Source organism: Strix aluco, chromosome 8 (genome assembly GCF_031877795.1).
Source record: "Strix aluco isolate bStrAlu1 chromosome 8, bStrAlu1.hap1, whole genome shotgun sequence".
NCBI classification, from domain to species: domain Eukaryota; kingdom Metazoa; phylum Chordata; class Aves; order Strigiformes; family Strigidae; genus Strix; species Strix aluco.
Genome location: NC_133938.1, coordinates 8789557 through 8804885, shown reverse-complemented (window position 1 = coordinate 8804885; position 15329 = coordinate 8789557). Strand labels below are relative to the sequence as shown.

Here is a 15329-nt window from a genome sequence, read left to right as displayed (position 1 = left end):
TCATCACTGGATATTTGTACAGATAGCAAATTATAAGGAGTTATTATGGCAAATAATCAAGTTTAAACAGGAGAGTGGTTTCTGGAAGGGCAGCAAACCTTCACAGGGCAAACCAACCTGTGCCACGAGGTTAAGAAAATTTTTTGCCTGGAACAAGCTATGCCACCAATGGCTTGGTGACTGTGGGGTGCATCTGGGGTTCCCTTTCTTCTGTAACATGTAGCCAAGGCTGCTGCCTACTCCATGTTCCCAATCTTGGGTGATTTCCTCACCACTGCCTCTCTGTAGCCTGTCACTGAAATCCATGTGCTTCTGGACCATTATCATCCTTTGCCACCTTTCTGTGGGCTGAGAGCTTTCCATCACCAGCAGGGCTTTCCCCATCTCACAGACAGACTGTTAATCCCTCTTCTTCATAGCACTTTCTAAGTCACTGTCTTGTCCCTAACTTTGCCCAACATTAGTGTGTCTAGCTGGCATTGAAGATTATACTGTCCAGTTTAATTTCTCTCTCCTAATTTGCCCAATAATGTCTGTGTTACTTCCATTTATTGTCAGCCCTATTGATCTTTTTCTAATCTAATTCTCATCACTGCATTCACTGTATTCCCTGGGTGACAGCTCAAAGTCCTTGAGGAGGAAACATGGACTTGGTATTCCTTACTGTGAATGCTCTTCCTTGGAAACTATGACTGATGAAACTCCTTTCCAAACCCATCATTTCTCTGTAAGTAAAGTGTCACTGGCTAAAGCATATGGGCACAGTTGATCATCCACTGAATATACTTGAGCTATATGCCCAACAGTGAATGTGGCCTGCTGGGAAGCTGAGTGGGGCGTGAGCCTGAAAAAACACATTTTCTGAAACTTTTCTGGCCCTCAATACCTTAGCTCTTGTACAAAACAAATCATATTTGTGAGAAAATTCATTCCTGTCTGTTTTCATAGGTACTCCTTCTTCTCTTAACTCTGATAAGTCATTCTGAGCATGACCTTAGCAGTGTGCTTGATCACATTTACTTTATTATAAAATACTAAGGCCAGACTATGCCAAGGCCTTTTTCCAGGTGTGCCAGGAGAATGGTAAAAGGGAGCAGAAGACCCTGCTGCTGCCTTGTGTCACCTCCACAAGAACCATTCAGAAATGCTGTCCCTACTCTGCTGGGGTCTGCTCACCCCACACTCCTTTTGCAGGGAGCAATAAAGCAAAGTAGGCAATAGTGTAAGCACATGACCCACCTCCCCAGTGGGAGCTGTAAGACGAAACATCTCCTAATGAGCTAAATTTTATATAGATCCTGTGCCTTAATCCTGATTCATATGTACAAAGCTATGAAATGCCAGGGCTTAGCACCCACTGGGCCAAAAGCTTTGCTTACATTTCTGAGCACAACTGGAATTCCAAATGCTGTATATCTAATGAACAGCTAGAGCAGAAAATATATATCCAAAGCCTATACTCTGTGAAAGCCTCTCTACTGGGAAAAAAGGTGGAATATAAATATCCTGCATCAAAGAAGGTTGCAAAATGTAGAGATTTGGAATAGAGAGAAAGGCATGTAGCCCAGCTGGCCCCTGATCCTGACTTGAGTCTATTAACTAGGGTAAAAATAAACATTAAATAAAAACCTAAATAGCGAAACCTGATACTACAGGAAAACAAAAGCATATAGAATAGGCTAAACAAAATAGGAAATAAAATTAAATTACAAGTCAAATGTTCAGTTTATAACTTGTTTCCTGCTTGGACGCTGCTTTCAAGCTGGCCTTGGAAAAAACAAATTGACTCCAGATCCAAGGAATCTTTGGGTATGTGTTGAACTTTAAGCTCAAGTTATTTCTCTGACTTCAAGTGGAGCAGCACTGATCTTTTGCATCTAACACCTAACTGCTGCAAGGGATTTGAAATGCCACCAGGTTCTTGGCACTGGCTCCACCCAAGCGCTCTGGGCTGGAGCACGGTGGTTACCGTCTGCCCGCTGCACTGAGAGAAAAAAATTTCTCTGCTCTGACCTTCAGCAGACCTTGAAGAGGTTTCTCTAATTTAACTCAGCAAGGGGAAGTTTGTGCACACTCACCCAAGCCCTGGAGAGGAGGAAACAGCAATGTGCATTCCAGAATCATGCATTTAAACATGCAAAAATGCACTAATTACAGATCCAATCACTTTCTGGAAATTCAAGCCTGCTCTCAGCTCTCAGGGGCTAGCTCTCTGCCATTTCCAGGGCTCAGCTGGATGCAAGCAGTCTAGTAACTAGATGGGTTTTTTTAAAAAAAACCATACAGACACACTTATGAGTAGCTATAAAAGCAGCAGAATTTGAATTTAAAGAGAGAGGCATTACAAGTGTCACAAAGATTAATAAAATAATTGCATCAGAAGTTTCATGACTGGGGGGCTTTATATATTTGCTACTCCCTTCAGTGCTGAAAAATGCAAATTGCAGCTGTTGCCCCCCTCCAGCGTGATCACCCTCTCCCTGTTTTGACAGATTTCTTGAGAGATTCATCTCACAAGATGTCTGGCTTTTTTTGTTCTCCGTTTAGTAATTTTCCACTTCTCAAACACCTGCCCCTGCAGAGATGCTTGGGACTATCCCAATCTTCAGGCAACCTACTGTCCCAAGAATTACTTATAACCTGAGCGCTGAAATGTAGTGACTATCATCCCTGTTCGGGCGAGAGGTGACTGTTTCCCATATCGCTAAGGCTGGATTTCACCTACGTTGACAAAAAGGCATTCCATGAGAAACACTAAAATGATTTCTACAGCATCAGCCATAATTTATAAGAGGCAAACTGAAAGATCCCCTGTATCACCACAGGATCTTTATTGCTATAATCCTGTCCTACCCTTAAGGGGCAGCATCCTCATTTTCACTTGGCTGGCTATTTGAGAGCCTAAAGGCAGGAAGAGGCCTTTGGTGATTCAGACCAGCTTCCCACCTCGAGCAGTTTTCTATCATTGGTACTACCCAGAGGCACAGTCCCTACGGTGCATTAGGGCTCTGCAGCAAACCTGCAGCAGATTGTGTTCACTTCCACAAAATTAACACAATCTTTAATTAATGCAATAAGCACTGATGAGTAATAAATCATATTAAAATACAAGGAAGGCATTTTTTTAATAAATTAAGCATTGATTCACTCAATAAATATTAATCTACTAAGCACCAAGAATTCATTACATTTTAGAAAACCAGTTGAAAAACCTCGCTGGTGAGCTGGTCTGAAGTGTGCAGAAGAGTCCCTGTTCACCCATAATATACACTTATTTTTAACTAATTCCTTAATTTATCAAGTTAAGCAATTTGCCTGAAAGTTCCTGAACATTATTCCATTGCAATATGCAATCTTCTCCACACAGATTCTAACTCACCCTGCGGATCATTTCCTAAATTTTTCTTAGTAAATCCCTTTCTGGGTACCTCCTTGCTCTTCCTGGATGTTGACAGTCTTTAAAATATTTGCTGACTGGTGTCATTTAATTTTCACCTCAATTAACTCAGTGAGAGTTGCAAAACTAGAAAAAAAAATGTAGGGGGGTGTAAATTAACTCATTCATTTAAGTTTAGCTTATCTACGAGATGTTCTTTCACACTTTGCTCTCTGCAGACTTCCTCCAACCTTTTTTATAGATGTGGGATGTGCTGCACTTGCTGTGACTCTTATCTACAGATTAGCAAAAGAGAAGGAAAAAAAGCCAGATGCAAAGATGCCCCACGAGACTGATATGGAGCTGTTTCTGTAGCAACCGATGATTTTCTTCTCATGTAAGAATGAGCCTAGTCATATCTAATTCTGAATGTATCTGGGCCTCACTTGCCAGCCAAAGCTGTGTCAAGTATAAAGTCAATATAGTCAGAAAGAGCGATAAAAAAAAAGCAATTATAAAGTCATCTTCCTACTCCTACACTCCTCCTCCAGCCAGGATCCAAAAGATATCCTTACCCCTGCCTTCTGTCCCCACACCCCATGTCCAAGCCCCCAACATCCAGCAGAGCTGGTAAGCAGAGATGGTGGTGGCCACCAGCCACCCAGGCATCACACACACGAGGCTGCTGGGCTGGAAGCTCCTTCAGCAGTCCCGAGCACTCACATCCCAGGAGACAGTGTGCTTGGGTAGGGGTTTCTCTAGACCACAAGGGCATGTATACCTGCCTTTCTCTGAATCTCCATATAAAACTCCTAAGCCCAGAGCTGAGATCAACTTCAGCTTTAGAAAGCCCTTGCTGGGTTTGCACCATTTCACTGCCTGCCTTCACTCTGCGGGCAGCATTTTCTGCAGCTAAGAACCCAAAGGCAGGCTGCCCATCTCACTAACATCACCTGCCATAGTCACCCACACAAAGCTGGAATTGACTCTCTGGGACCACAGGAAGACTTTGTCTTCCTAAATGTATTTCACCCAGTCTGGTCTCTGCTATTGATCTCTTCCATCTAATTTTAATGTGCTTTGAACAGGTGTCTCTCCCTACCACCTTCAAACTACTATGCAATTCAGAGGGTTTAAAATTGAAATCAAGTGCGTGATTTATTTTTTTTTCTTGGAAGCTTTGCCACAAGTTGTTACTAATTGTGCCTTTTCCTTTTAACTTCTAAATTAGCACTTCTCTTCTATAAACTGACTGTGTTGACATAAGAATGATTGAAACCAGTGCATCTTCTCGCAAAATAAAGCTGAGTATGTATTGAAGGGTGAATTTCACATTTTTATGGGCTTTATTATTGCCACACTCTGTAATGTCAATGCTTTTAAAATGTATCCTCTAACATTATATCATGAAAGAACCTAAAAGTTCAGAAAAAGATCAGAGATCCCAAGTATGGAACTTGGCACGGTGTGGATGGCAAAACAGGGCTGCCCACAAGCACCACCAGAAGCCTTCTTGGTTTTGCACTGGAGGTATTTACAGTAGAGGTAAGGGAGGAAGGAGAAGGTGCAAAGGGAGAGGTTAAAGGCTGTATCCCATCCTCTCACACTGCTACCTGGCAAGTGGCAAGCTGTGGACCTCGGTGTGTTCTGCTCCTATGCAAAAGACGTTTCTGTGATAGAGGAGTGGCATACCTTCTTATAGTTGTTTGTTGTTGGACAGTTTAAGAAATATTCAGGGCTAATCAACATCTGGAAAAACTTTCTAAAGAAGGCTTTGATAACAGAGGGTGTTAGAAAAAAGTAAATATAACTCAGTGAGCATTTCACATCTATCTAGTTACTCAAATGCAAGTTTTGCTACTTGTACCTTCCTTCCCTTCAGAGTGCAAGACTTATCTCCAAAGAGAAACTCTCGATTTAAGCTACTAATTCAAATCCCGTTAAAATGGATAATTTGATGATTTAAAGCTGCTTTTTTTTAAAAAAATCACGTTATGCCAAGCAACAATATTTTCTTTCCATCCTGAAATCACAGGCTTTTGTTCATATAATGAAGCAAGATCTCACATTTTGTACTTCCTTTATGATTAGCTGCTAAGGTTTTCTGGTATAATGATAAAATGAACCAGTCGGCTTGTTGACACTTGACTGGGATTTTAGTAAACTGCATCTGCTGTAGCCTACTCTGTGGAATCAATTATTGATAATATAGGTGTGGGAGAACACTTATAAAGTAGTTTGGGATATGTTATCACTCACACTAAGAGCTATAATGAGCATTTTAAACCATTTTAACAGTGACCTCTACAGACATTTGATTGTTGCAATATTTGGTAACTCAATTCTGGTTTAGAATCAAAACCAAGTCCAAATGATGAAAGGCAGCACCAAACAATAAACCTACTTTACTCATCCTTCTAGTTCACATATTATTCTACTTAATATCTGACACCTGTGTATTTCTTTCCCAAAACCTAAGTGCCAGGAATAGATGGTACTTTCTTACCTTTCAGAAACACTGCCAAACAAGTAGCTAAGACCTCTCCTTCTCCCCACTTTGAATATTTATCTCAAGAACGCAACACTCGTGCATAATGTTCTTACAGTCCTATTTTGCTTAAAAGCTATTTAGAAAGAATATTAATACAATGAAGGTTAGGGAAAGATTGAAAAGCCATGCAAGGTATCTTTGGGCACACATTCAAATACTCTGTAGTACCTATGGCAGTAGTAGTAGGTCACAGCCCTGAAGCCTTGTGAGCAGATTACTATCAAAAGCAGCAGATCACTGTCCAATGCAACAGCCATGGGAGGCTGAGCAACCTGAGCAGCTGCACAGCGGAGGCCATTTGCAATGTGCATGCTCGGTTTTATTGGTCACACAAATTCACAGTCTGTTCCACATATTCTTGAGTGACATCTACTGGTGCTTTATCCATAGGTTACCTTATTTACATATAGAGCAGTCATAAAGATAAAGTATCCAGATTCTTACTGAACCGCTAGGAACCAAAAAAAGCCCATCCGTTCACTACAGATATTTACAATCACAACAGAAAGTCATTAAGACTATCTTATCTCTGGAAGCAAAGAAAGGAGAAATGAACTGCTTTGGAATTAACTGATCCTTAACTTTGCCAATGAGAGTTATGACAACAGAAAGCCTCTTACGTTTTCTGTCCTTCTGCACCTGTAAACCCACAAGCATCCTTATACACCTCAGTGAAGAACACAATGGTAGATTCATTGCAACTGTATGGTTTGATGATGTATATTATGCATATACAGTGCATCCTCTCAGATGTGCATGTAAAAGGACATCCTTGATTAGTTAGTAACAGTCTCTTTTTAACCTAAGTCAAAATATGGCAACCAAATCCAATCTCTTTACTGAACCAAAATGGCAAACTCGACTCAGAACTCCCGATTTAACAGGTTTCTATCTTCCTTGTTAATCCAAGCCTGAACTGCTGAGACAAATTAATGCACGGATAGCCAGTGCTCTAGTAACTCTGCAACCTGTGTAGAGTATGTAAGTATATGGAGTACATACACAAACACTGGTATTTCTGCCCCAGTAAAGACTGAGGAAAAAGAATGGATGATATAGACAATAGTTTGTCTGTGCTTTGTTCTGCTCTTCCCCAAAAACTTTGGGCCTACAAGAAATGAAGGAAGAGAATAAGGCCCATTTCTCCATGGTCTGGCCCCACATCCAGGTTGGAATCAAGCCTCTTTGTAGTTCCACTTAGAAGAAGGTGGCTGTGGCTATGTGCATGTTTTAAATGAAGCATATGTACTTACACAGCAAGGGTTTGGGATCTACTCATTCCACAGTTTAACTCAGCATTTTCAAGGGTTTGTTTTGGTAACAAACCACCATGCAGGTTTTTCATAGTTTGGTGTATTATTATGTAAATTGCAGAGCCATGGTTATAATCCTGTGCTTGTGACATCAATTACTTAATGCCTATAGAGATTACTGTAATGCCACAAACAGCGGATTATGTCTTAAAGTACATAGTAAGCAGCAGGAGCTAATAAACTCTTCTCTTTAAATTGTATTTATTTTGAAAAAAAAGAGTAAACAAGGGCAGGAAAAACTATACAGACCACACACAGTGCCATTAACAACCAAAATCTATACATGATGCAGATCACTTCAGGCATTGCACAGCCATTCTTTAGTTGTGAATTCCTGTCTTACATTAAGTCTTACGAAGAAAAGGAGCAGCATTAGTGAAAGCAATTATGAACTTTGAAAGTTCACCATTTGGTGGGGGGTAAGCAACAGTGTTCAATGAATGTTTAATTAGAAACAAAGCATATCTACCTATACCAGTAATAGGATATTGACTAACTAGCCATTGTTTATGGGCTGTTTTAGATAACAGACAAGACAGATTAACCCCCAACATAAGCAATTTTAAAACTAAACATGCAGTTGTAGAAGCCTGTGATCACACAATAATGGAGGCACAAATCCAGAGGTTTACATCCCTGCTCTGCCCCATCGGGACCTTGAGATTGAACTTCAGCTGCTTACACTCAGCTATGAGTGCTCTGACCAGCAGATCACTTCTCCCAAACCTTCTTTTGCTATGTATAACTAACTAACTATGTATTGAAAGTGGGACTTAAGTTCCAACATCTGCATCCAACCTGAGTAGTTTAGCTACCAGCTAGTAGCAGTTGTCCTATGTTCTCCATGTCAACTAATACTAAATTTAACTGTCATCTTGCCAGAATAGCTAGCACACTGGTGGTGAGAAGGCTGACTTGGGTTCAAAGAAAATACTGTTTTGAAAAAAAATTAATTCTATGAAAAGAGGAAAAAAAAACCAAACAGCTAGAACTCTGAGGGAGTTACTGAGAAGTTTTCTGAAGCACAAGAAATTTTCACTAGAAGAGTCCTTCTTTGTAAGAAGTTAAATATCTTCTTGTTCGGGGAGCAGCACGTGTTTGCGCTGGGTTTGGCTCCTGCTCTGTATTGAAATTCTGCTCAGGGCAGCACTTAACTGGAAAACAAAACTCTGAATTACAGCACTGACACGATCCACTTCCTAATACACCTGAGCCCAGTCAAAAGAAACACTTCTTTGATAAACTTTTAAGAAACAGAACTCCTGTGGTTTCACACTGTAAGAATATAAGTACAAATGGAAGGAAGAAGACAACATATAAAAGATGCAACACAAGAGTTCTGAACATAAAATTTCCCCCAAATGATTGTGTTTTCATGCATAAAACTTATGAATTATGACTTTAAGTCACAGAATTTAAAAAGACCCTGTGATTCAGCAACAGAGTGACAATTATCATGAGAGAACACAATTTCTCTAGTTGCCGTCTGCCTGAATCCCTCCTCCTCCGAGAGCTCCCTGCCTTTACTTCTGATTTTGTGGGAATTACCTGGTTGTGTTTATCTCAGGTGTTACTGTCTCTTAAGGTGTTGGAGTGTGCCTGAGATGCTGGTGAGCTGTGTGACAACACAGTACAGCAATTTCCAGATCATAGTTCCAGTGGTTGAAGGTATTCTGCAAACGCCCAAAATATATTCCCTTTCCACTCAAAGATGGCAATATTGGAAGGCAACCAAGTGACTAGTATCCAATGGTAATGCATGCCATTTTATTTAGAAGAAAGCCTCAATAATAAGTTGTATTTCTGCTATTTCACATTCAAACATCTTGTAAACTTAAACATTCAACACAGCATATTTCAGCTCTACAAGGAAACCAAACTTTTTGCCTGTAAGCCCAAGTAGCTGGGCTGTCTGTATAACACAAAGCAGAATAAATGGTGGGAGAACTTTATGACTGCAAAATGGCATGCATGAGATCTACAGGCTATATCATCTCCAAAATCCTTCTGTAGTGATTTCCATTTGTGCCATCACCATTCAATTTCAAAGCTACCAGTATCACACCTACAGCTCCGTGCATCCAAGTATTCAGAAGGAAAAGACAGAGCTTATTCTGTTTTGAAAGTCAGTTTTTCACTTACCATTACTATAATTGTAAATATGTACACACATAAAAATATTGCATATGTATATAATCACAGACACATAAAAAAATTGTGTGTATATATCAAGGCGTGTCTATTGACTTCTGCATTGTACAGAGAGAAGTAAATGTTTATAAAACTGTATACAGACATCACACTTACAGACAAGGAACCCGTATAAGCTATATATTGTAGGTACAGAAGAAAAACCTAAGAAATACTTGAAAGTATCACACCTATCTAAGACCAAGCTAGCATTTTTTCACCAATAGAAACATGGCAGCACACACACATTTCCTAGTTAAAGCAGCATCTCTTTAAGGAGCCAAAGGAAATCAGTGTGAGGGGAGTCATTGCAACTGATTTCCAATGCACCAAACTGGACGATTTCATTTTTTAATCTTCAGCTCTAAATTCACTGGCCCTCCACTCCTATCACATTCATTTTTCCTCTCTCTCCCCTTTTTCTCAATCCAGCGAAAGTGTTATGGTCCAGTTTCATCTGCATTTGAAAACTGCTAATATTATGGGAATGTAAACCAGTAAGATAGGAAACACCTGATTCCAAATACTTGCACAACAGCTGGACAAAATCAGTTTGTTTTGGTTTGTTTTTTTTTTTTGCATCAAGGGGGCAACTAACTCTACCCCTCCAACTTCTGCTCTGGCTGACGAGACACCATTACAGCCAAAGACTTTTCTGCAATAGGAACAGGCAGGAGGGAAGGGGGAAATAACTGTGTGTTTTCACATTTAACTTCAGAGGATTATTTTATCTGAAAGTCTTTCCCCTCTCTATACTGTGCAAAGTTCCTTGTTTACTGTATATAAGTCAAGACAACATGATCAAAATAATAGTGAAAAGTTAAATTAGAATCTAGTATGTATGGACAAATATATAAATTTATATGCCCAACTATTGTGGTCTCATCTAATTTCAAGCTTTTCATCTAATTTCAGTTTGAGTCTGTTTCCTTTCATAATCCATGGCAGTGAGTTAGTTTTTCTATTGCTCAAAAAAAAAAATTTTTTTTTCCAAACCAGACCACTGCTTGTCATATTCACTTAATAAATGATTCAGAGCATCCCAATCTTCATTCTTCTAGAAACTACATATTTAATTACAGCCCATGAAAGCACTGTCTGGAGAAGTCAAATGGCAGCAATGAGCGTGAGCTATCTGGGAGGTAAAAAGAACAATCTTACTTTCCAAAGACCCAACATTTTCTCATTCGTTTCTGAAGTAATTTTGTTCTAATTTTCTACGGCACATGCTAAAATCATTACTAAATCACTGTATCTGAGCATCTGGAGACACAGAACTTGGAACAAGGTCCACTCAGGCTGCAACCTGCATCAAAACTCCCAAAGACTACAAGGGCAGAATTGGGATGCCTTACAGCCACTTCCAGGGTCACTCTGCCTCTGTACATTATCTAGTGTAATTCATGTTTAATCTAAGGGTGGTGTCTCTAGAATTGTTAATAAAAACAATAAAATCGAGGCTACTGGAACCAAGGTAGTATTTAGCTCTATACAGCCAAATTTGAACATTTTTATTTCACTTCTAAAATTTGGCATTTTAGCCCAAACCCTTCACCCAGGTGCTTTAAACTGTGTAAACCATTCCAGGAGCATTTTTATTCACATTTGAAGAGAGCTATATATGTTGTATGTAATATGTCATGTTATATGAAAAGAGAAAATAAAGGTTTGGTTCATCAAAATCACTGAGCTGAGTTAGCTTGCCCGAGAGCAGCCTCAAATGGAGATCTGTGTAGGAAAATGAGGCCATCCAGATCTTACTATTTTGTTCCTCTCTTCAGTACATGTCAGGTTATTCTGACTAATAAAATAGGGAATAACATTTGTCCTGTACACTGAACAGAAATAAGAGGTCTGAAATCCTCTTTTCATTAGCCTCGTTGCTAACTGTTTCAAATTATCCCCCTTTTACAGTTGTTCTATAAGCAGTTCGTTGGGGACCTGCTATCTGATATATATCTAATAGTCGTTAAAAAACACAGAACAAATACTTGTGAAAAATCTTTGTGGTGACTGACAAATACAAGACTGTTTTGAGCAGCACCCAAAGCACAGGGACTTCAGTGGAAGCGAGAAAGGAACCAAATGCCCTCTTAAACAATTTTGATATGAAATTGCTAATTTTGCAACACAAATATGCAGTTGCCTCAGGGTTCAGTCTAGCCAAAGGCTGCGATTTTCCAGCTCCCCTTGCTGAGACAGTCACTGAAGGCAGATCATGTCTCTCAGAATCAGATCTCCAGAATTCAAAAGCTGAGATTTACTCATAAAAGTGTAAGAAACATTTAACTGAGAATGTAGTAACTATGTCATGAAGCTACTGCAAAGCAGCTGTTCTTGGATTACACAGAAAATATGTTTGTCTGGATAATCTGAAATGTGGATGTTAACCTATGATTTGTGAGTCACCCTGAAACTTCCAGGATTCAGAAAAATACAGTTCTGTATTTAAACTGCTTCCATTGTTCTTATTTATGTTCTTAATTTATTAGAAGAAATCCAAGAGGTTTCCAAACATCCATTGAATATTAGCCTTAAAAATTAATTATCTAAATGTTAACAACAACATTTACACACTGTGTTTGGAATAGCATTTTGCTTCCCCAAACAGTACATACTTTTTAGCTAACAAAAGAGCTGTGTTATGTCAAGAGTAACTCGTGAGGAAGTATCAGTCCATCATTTCAAACCAATTTCACAGCTGCAGGAAAGGTGAGCAAAGTTTCCATAGGTGAACATACGAGGAAAATTTATCCTTGTTCTTACCTTGAACTCTACTGTGTCAGACAGCTATGTTTCAGGATTTTTTTAATATATTTTTTTTAAAGACCAACACACAAATGTAAATGTTCCAGTTTATAGTGGCTAAATTAGGTGTCAGGCTGATGCCTGTTCCCAGTGAGCTTAAAGTTTTCTTTTAGGCATTGAAGACAAAGAATACTTATTCTTTTGAAATGTAGCTCCCTCCACTGCAGTCCTATGGGTTCAGGTTGCAGGGGAGACGCGGGGCTGGTGCTGGAGCACAGCCTGCCCTTGCCCTCACCAGTCCCAGCCTCTGCAGAGGCGAGCAGGCCTTAGCAGGCAGCTACTTTATTCCCCACAGACCACTCCAGAAGAGAGTGTTTCTGCTGTGTTAGCCATCAGATACATATCCATGCTCATTTACTACTGGAAAAAATATGAGAGTTCAAGGCTATTTATACCCCCAAATAAATAAAACAGTTCAGACAATACACTAGAATCAGTATTTTCAAATGAGCTTTTTAACAACATCTGAATAGCTTTCCAGCCCACATGATCAGAAAACTAAGTAAAATCATTGGGGATTACTGTTAATAAGCTCCTTGAAAAAAGGAAAAAAAAAAAAAAAAGGAAATATGATCTTCAGGCAGAAAAGGCACTTTGTATACTAGGAGCTGGCAAAGCAAGGGGCAGCAGCAAAGAAAGTGTTAAGAGAACTGAAGATAAAAAGGTGCCATTAGGAAGCTGGCTTTGGAGGAGGTTACATATGAATAAGATCAAACTTTTCTTAAAACAAATAAGCAAACAAACCAGCTCACCCAGCCCTCTGATCAGCAAAGAAATCAGAACTGTCAGCTTTCATCCGCCTCATACAATAAACCTAAACTCAAAAAAATAGTTAAGTTTTGATTCAAGCCACAGAAAGCTAATTTTTACTGGCCACAGCTTTTCCTAACTAGGTGTTTTGAACTCTAAGGAACATGAGATTTTCTAGGTTGGGGGGTGTTTTAGCATTGCTACTGTGTCAAATTTGAATTATGCACAGATTTTTAAATATGGAACTGTTCCTCTACTTATCATGACAGGCACATTCACATCATATAAAATTGGGAATGGGGAGAACTAAACAAAGCCAGTGAGTTCTGAATTGATCACCTAAAACATCTGCTGTATTGCTTAGGAATTGCAGCACATATGGTATATAGGAGCATCCAATATTTGGAGGCACACTACCTATGCAGAACATCCATAAAATGTCAGAAACACCCATTTTGGCCATTTCAGTCTTAACTCTGAATGTTCTTCTTTTAAATAAAATGCATAAAATTATTTTTGGGTTGATTTTTCTGTTTTATCACATAGTTTGATTGCAGTCGACTTTGCTCCTGCCCTAAGTCTCCCGTATGTTTCTGTACAGCGCTGAGAATACTAATAGTGTTCAAAAAGACAACAAGAACGTAATGGAAAAGAGAAAGGAAAGTTATCATCTAAATGTGATCCTTCCTATCTCAGACAATCTACTCCTCACACTTACTCTGAATCTCACCGCTATTACGGTACAATAATCACTCAGCAATCTTCACACAATCTCTATTAACAACGAATCATCAATGTGCATTTCTAAACAGGATTTTACTCTGATGCAACAATCCTGCTCTATAAAACTCCAGTATTGCCAAGAGCTAGAATGTGACATTTTCAATAACAGCTGACCTAGAAGTGAATTAGGCACTCAAATGCCTTTTAAGTGCTAACATATTTTTGAGAATCTCATCTAAGCATCAAAATTTCACTGAAACAAGTCACGCTGGAGCCTCTGAATTTGCATTTAAAAATAGTATGGCAAAATATCTCAAATGATCAAGTAAAAGTAGTTTTTAAATCCTACTGCCCAATTATTGGCTTTGAACTCCCATGAAGTTAAGCTATTTTGTAAGTTTGGCTTTGATTTGGGGGAGATAAGAAACTCTGGAATGTCATATCCACTTAGACTACATTCCAATGGAAAAGAAAGCTACTGTGCAAAATCAACTAAATATCAAATGGGGTACTGGAGCCACGGAGTCATAGAGGCCATTAGGTTGAAATGAAACTCTTCAAAAGGGAACTAGTCTAGGGAACTGTACAGGTTCAGAAAGACAGCAGAGATCAGCTAAAATACTTGTAATCTGTCTTGGCCAGAGTTTCCTTTAACCAGTTCAAGCTCAGAAAGAGGTAAGGGTGAACCATGAATCAACACTTACAGAGTCTCGCTGGTAAACTTATTATTTGTTGCTGTCTCTGTTGCAAAACCTGAGACAAAGGCTTTCCCCTTAAACACTAATAAAAGTGACTGTACTTGCTCACTGCTTTGAACCTAATCCACTGGTAAAAATAAGTAACAAGTTGCATAATTCTCGAAGTCCTTCCAAAATTTATTGAATTACACCCTACAAGTGATTACAAATAAACCCAGCAGTAATTTACTCCTTACCTCATCAAACAAACTGGAAAGATCCTACTCACCCATCTCAGACACTGTCTTTCAGAAGAAAAAAAAAAAATTCTGGGATGCCTAAGAGGTGAATCATGTACCAGTTTTGATAATTCCAGCTCACATAAACAGAAAACAGCATGGAACCCAAATTACAACAGACAAAATCATGTATCTTTTAAAATAAGTTCAGTGCCCAACCAGTATTGTCCAGTTTGGCAGGTTCATTATTTCCAACATGGGAATGCTAAAATACGGCATTTAGTGAAACCACATCATGTACTTCATAATAGTCAACTGTATAACTCTGAAAATGAAAAGCTTATTTTCTTTCTTTGTGACCTGAGGTCACTGTGAACCCAAAGAGGGCAAAACTCACAGCTCATGTTATCTGTGCCACAAATTTATTTTCTTCTAAACCAAAAAGGCCCCAAGTTTTGTAAGAGAAAAAAAAAAAATCATTTAGAGCTTTTTAAAGAGCAGATCACAAAAGCATCACTAAAAGCATATATAATTCTGTGAGAGCTCCCTCTTTTGGCAACAAAAAAAAAGCTTCACAGATCATCACTGTAAAGCTTGTCATAAGGGATTCTTTGCTTTCAGGACCACAAACCTCAATATCAATAACATAGACCAACCTTATTGTATTTTATCTTTTAAAGAAGACCTCATCTGCACAAAAGT

General features: G+C 39.0%; 1 protein-coding gene across 1 annotated transcript in view; it reads right to left on the bottom strand.

Annotated features, from left to right (window-relative positions):
- LOC141926403 (BEN domain-containing protein 5) overlaps window positions 1-15329 on the bottom strand; it is a 971122-nt gene that overhangs the window by 455140 nt on the left and 500653 nt on the right. The window lies entirely within an intron of this gene.